Consider the following 6,000-nt stretch of genomic DNA (forward strand, 5'->3'; position numbering starts at 1 on the left):
CAGTTTCACTCCTTGAAATTTGTTGAGGCTATGCTGTTGGACGGGTAACTTTGTATAATGGAAAAGGCACCAGATTTGAACCCTAATCAATGAAGTGACCACTCCTTCTAGCCTTAGCTCAGGTGTCAATTCAATGGAAGAAACACTTCTTAAATCACTTAAGTTTTCTGAGACTTAATTTCCTTATCTGTAAAACTTGGATAACAGTACTTGCCCTAATTACGGGATTATTGTGATAAAAGTTCATTTTAAACCTAAAAAAAATCCAATAGAAATGTGAGGTTTTAAAATACTATATTATTACCTGCTAGGTTATGCCCTTAGTTCTAGGCACACAAAGATGGAATAAGACATACTCCAAGCCCTCAAGAAGAGTATACAAGGTAATTGAAGTAAGGGAGAGATATTATGTACAGAAATAATAAGTATGATGGACAGAAGTATGTCCTTATTATAGCTTTTAGAGGTATCTAGTCCAATCAATGGCTGCCCAAGAATTCCTACTACAAGATGCCTGATACAATGATCCAGCAGACTTAAAGCCTCCAAGGAGAGAATGAAAGTCTCCCAATTAATCTCATTCTACCTTCAGATAGCTCTAATTATTTGGGAGGCTTACTGTTATTAAGCCTAGATTTACCTCTTGGCAGTTTCCACACACTGTTCTTGGTTCAGCAGAAATGCTCTTTTCTGGAGAGATTTCGCCCATCAGCAATGCTGTATTCAGAGGAAAACTTGGTGAGGTTAACGCGGTGTAGAAATTGCTTCAAGTTTGAGTCCACTTTCCCCAGGAACAGAAGTGGTAGAAAGGATACCGTGCCCCAGGTTAAGGGGGAAATGTTTGTTCTTGGTGGATCTTCTCAGTAAGAGTAAGCACCCCTTTGTAATAGATTATTGATGTTAATTGGTTACATAATACTGGGTCACTGATCACTGATATTAAATGAGATTGAAAACAAGAACATACTGGGAATAGGGGTGGGGGAGGATAATAATTCCCTATATGCCAGTCACTGTGCTAAGCGCTGGGGATAAGAGAACAAGATGGTGGAACTGACGTTCTAATAGCAGAAGACAGACAATGAAAAAGGAGCTGGAGCAGTGGGTCATGAGTTAGAGGCAGCCAATGTGGAGGTGGAGCCAACTGGAGAATTAGCTGGAAGTGAAATTACCAACCTGGCCAGCTGTCCTCAAGATATGGCAATCTCAGGCAGGAACTCGTGGATCAGTGAGCACGTCATAGTGTGGAATCATCCTTAGGTGAGCAAAATGCTGGTAGGGTTCTGAGGGTGGACCAGACTGAAAAAGAAATTGGAAGTGAAGAGTTAATAACATTAGAATGCTACTCCAGTCTCAGGGCAAAACCCCAAGGGGAAGAGATAGCTTTCTTGGGAACCCAACTCATCAGTGAGAGTGAGAGTTGGGATTAAGAGTTCTAGAGTTTATAGAGATTACACAATAAGTCTTTATAAGGAATCAGAGGTCTAGTGAAAGGAAGAGATTTGCCCAAAGCCACATATGTAGTAAATGGCAGAATCAAGATTCGAACCTACATCCTTTCACTCCAAATCTAGCCCTATTTCCCCTGCATAACAAGTCTGTCATGTGTATCAATGTCTTTTCTAAAATGTGGCTCCCAGAGCTGAGAATAACACTCACCTCCCTCCACGAGCCACACCAGCCTTGGAGAGGTATTCTTAAGAAATCTTTCCTTGTAAGTGCGGAGGATACTTATTTCATGTAGGCAGAGTTGAATTGCTTTGCACTCTCTTTGTAAATACATACTCTGTATTTATTTGTGTATCCATGTTGTTTCCCTCAATAGAATATAAGCTTCTTGAGGGCAGGGACTGTTCATTGTTGTCTTGATATAAACAGTGCTTACCACTTACTTTTCTTTTTTATTGGATTTGTGATTTCATTGGTATAGAATGTGACATCTTTTCTCCAAGTGCTGGAGGGCTGTCTGGGAGCGCTCAGAGGTTAGGAGGTTTGCTCAAGGCTCTGCAGCCAGAATGTTCAAGGCGAGATTTGATCTCAGATCTTTCTATCTTGGAGTCATGATCTCTGTCTATATTTCTTATCTGTGAAATGAGAGGACTAGTTCTTATAATACCTGTCTCATTAAGTTGTTGTGGGGTTCAAATGAGAAAAAAAGATAAAGGTCTATGCAAACTTTTAAGTACTATCTAATTTCAGTTATCATATCTGCAAACCATAATAATAATAATAACCTATCCCATCCTGTTATTATCCTCTCCCAGTCTAGTCTAAGGGCAGCTAGCTGATACAGTGGGATAGAATGCCAGGCCTGGATTCAGGAAGATTTATCTTTGTAAGTTCAGATTCAGCCTCAGACATTTCCTAGACTGTGGGCAAGTCACTTAATCTTGTTTGCCTCAGTTTTCTCATCTGCAAAAAGAACTGGAGAAGGAAATGGCAAACCACTCCAGTATCTCTGCCAAGAAAATCCCAAATGGGGCTACCAAGAGTTGGACAGAATTGAAATGACAGAAAGCAAAATCCTATCCCACCCCATCCCACTCCATCCAAACCCATCTCATCTCATCTCATCTCATCTCATCTCATCTCATCTCATCCTGACATTTCTTTCTCATTTTAGAATCCCCAAATCAGTTTGTCGGCACTTCTTTGGGTATTTACATCTGAATCATGATTGTTTATGTGCATGTCATCTTCCCTATTAAGGGCAGCTAGGTGGCACAGTGGATTGCACTCTGACCCATGCAACTTCAGGCCAGTCACCTCCCCTCTCTGATCCTCAGTTTCCTCTTCTGTGAAATGACAGGATTGGATTAGAGGACATTAAAGCTCCTTTCCATGGCTAAGTCTGTGATACTCTGACCATTATTCCAAGTTGAGCTCTATATTGGTTGTCTGGACATGTGAGGAACTATGTAGAGGAGTGCATTCAGAAAAGCAAATTAAGGACTTCACCATCACCCTGGTGTTCTTAAACTTTGCACGTCTCTTACTGTGAACTGTCTTCCAGGGTCTATGGGCTGTAGTTGCTGCTCATGGCCACCAGGTGGTGTCTGAATCTGAGTGTCACAACCCATGAAACCTGATAGACCCTGGTTTGATGGAATGTCCCTGGTGAGTCCTGATCCCTCTGACCAAGGCTTCCCCAAACTCAGCAAGCACTATCCCTTTTCAGGCCTTGGTTTTGTCTTGTTCTGCCTCACTTGTCCTGCCTGTCACGCCGACACCTGCATTCTCTGCTAGGTCTGAGGCTGGCTTGTACCGTTAAAGACAAGATACAAACTAGGGGGATTAATGCAGCCAAAGAGGGGCAGCAGAGGTGGTGTCAGCTCTAGCTCAGAGAAGAGTCCAACAGGGATATTGGGGAGAGGTCGGTCTAGAGGGGAGTTTGACTCAGGTGCAGTCACAGAAGGGGGAGGGGTGGCTTCTCTCCTGGAGAAAAGGGCCTTTCCTCCAATCAACTAATGACTTCCACAAGAATTTTTAAAGACCCTATAACATTCCAGGCGTGGGTTGTGTTGGGGCTATAAAAACAAAACGAGACAGTCCCTGCCCTCAAGGAGCTTATATTCTGCATCCCCCCAAGGGATGGGAAGAAAGTAGGGTCCTAAGAGAGAAGTCATAATGTGGATGGAACTAGGGAAGCAGTCACGCTGAATGATCATGGCAGATGGAAAGGTCAGGCATGGGTTTGATTGAGTGTTTAGGGAGTGAGACTTTGGGGCCCTCTTGACAAGGCTTCCCCAAGCCACCCTCCCTTCCAAAGCTTTGGTTTTACTTGGTCTTTCGTCCTGTGACCTCCAAGTCCATCCAATAGAGAGGCCTCCGTTTTGTGAAGGGGCCCTGACTATCCAGTCTTCACTCTCCTATCAGCTCTGTTTCTTTTCTGGGCTTCAAAATTAGCCCTCTGCTGCTGTCTCAGAATCCTAGAATTTTCCTCAGCACCTACCTGGGACCTCCTCACTCTGGAACATCCAATCATCCCTGGAACCTTCTCTACCTAAATATCTCTCTGCAAGGCCTGCCCCACTTCTCCCATTGGCAAATTCCTTCTGGGCTCTCCTTTTTAGGGAGGAGCTCAGACCCAGCCATTCTTCATTCACCTTCTGGACTTCATCTCTCCCCATCCCCTTCCTCTTCTCTCCTACAACTTTTCAACTACCTTTTGGGTGTTGTGTTCTCCATTAGAATGTAAGCTCCATGAGGACAGGGACTGTCTTTCTTTTTCCTTATATTTATATACCCAGTGCTTAGCTCCATGTCTGGTACTTAGTAAGCATTTAACAAATGCTTATGTTTTTCCTTCTATGAGGAGAAAAGAATTTCTTTCCTCTCCTTTCCTCATAAAATATACCCCTTTGCCTTAGATGTCATAGAAAGAGCCATATTTGCAGTCAAAGGTGCTGGGTTCAAATTCTCTCTCTGATACTTACTATATGTCCCGGAGCGAGTCATCTAATTTCCCTGGGCCTCAGTTTCCTCATTGGACTAGAGAGTGCCTTTAAGCTCTAGGTCTGTGATCTTTTAAGAAGAGCAGACTCAAGATGGCATGGGGGATGGCATGAGCATTATCTTCAAGTGTTAGAAGAGTTACGATGTGGTGGAAGGGTTAGCCTGGTGCTGCTTGGCCTGAAGCAAATGGATGGTGCGATGGATAGAGAACCTGGTCTGGAGTTAGGAAGACATGTTCCAGAGTTCAAATCTGGCCTTAGCTGTGTGACCCTGGGCAAGTCACTTAACCCTGTTTGCCTCAGGTTCCTCATCTGTAAAATGAGCTGGAGAAGGAAATGACAAACCATTCCAGTATCTTTGCAATTTGTTGTTTTTCAGTCATGTCTGACTTTTACTGATGCAGGTCACATAACTGAAAAATGACTGAACAGAACTTGGCCCCGAAAAGCTGAACTAGCAGCGTTGGGCCAGAGGCTATAGACAAGCACATTTTGGCCGGTGGGATGGAAAAACATCAAGCCTGGTAGTGGAAGTATCTGCCTTCAGGAGGAGTTGGTTACCTGTCCCCGGCAGCCTTCAAGAAAGCAGAGCAGGGGGTAATCCCAAGCGCTCCAGGCTCAAAGTCAGAAAGACAAGCCTCTAAATGCCACCTCTTTCTAGCAGTAAAATCCTGAGCGAGTCAACTAGCCTCTGAGCCTCAGTTTCCTCATCTGTAAAACAGGAATAATAATATCTACAATAACCACCTTCCTTGGTTTATTGTGAGGCTCAGATGACATTATATATGAAAAGTAGTTTGCAGACATTATCAGGCCTGGAGTCAGGAAGAACTGAGTTCATATCCAGCCTCAAACACTTGTTAGTTGTGTATTCCTGTGCAAGTCACTTAACACTTCTGTTCACCTCAGTTTCCTCATCAGTAAAATGGGGATAATAACAGCACCTACCTCCTAGGGTTGTTGTGAGGATCAAAACAAGATAATATTTGTAAAATGCTTAGCACAGTGCCTGGCACATAGTAAGCACTATACAAATATTAGCTATATTATTTTTATTATTATTCAAACAAAAGTTGGATGACCATTGGTTAGGTGGAATGTCAGGGGTATCTTTGTTAAGGTCTGGATTGGCCTAACCAGCCCTTAAGTTTCCTTCCCATTCTGAGGTTCTGACTCTGAGTGTCTCTCTTTCCTCTTTCCATTGGGCCGCAAGTCACAGAAACAACTGAATTATTGGGATCCTATCCTCCCCCCACCTCCTGTTTTACCATTTTCCTTAAACAGGCAGAGGAGGATGCAGGTTTTGCTTTTTTCTAACAATTCTTTTTGCTCAGCCAGCATAGAAATGTTTTTGAACATACAATTCAATTATTTATCCCTTTCCTGTCTATCCGATGGAGGGGCAATGTAAAGGTTTCTATTCTGGAGAAAGCTTTTTGATGTTGAATTAATTTTTAAACTCTGCCATTTCCAAGGCCAGCTTCAGGTTTAAGGAAGAAAAAGAAAGAAAGAAAGAAAGAAAGAAAGAAAGAAAGAAAGAAAGAAA

The sequence above is a fragment of the Vombatus ursinus genome, unplaced genomic scaffold, assembly GCF_900497805.2.
Source record: "Vombatus ursinus unplaced genomic scaffold, bare-nosed wombat genome assembly UNPS02014932.1, whole genome shotgun sequence".
In the NCBI taxonomy this organism is placed as follows: Eukaryota; Metazoa; Chordata; class Mammalia; order Diprotodontia; family Vombatidae; genus Vombatus; species Vombatus ursinus.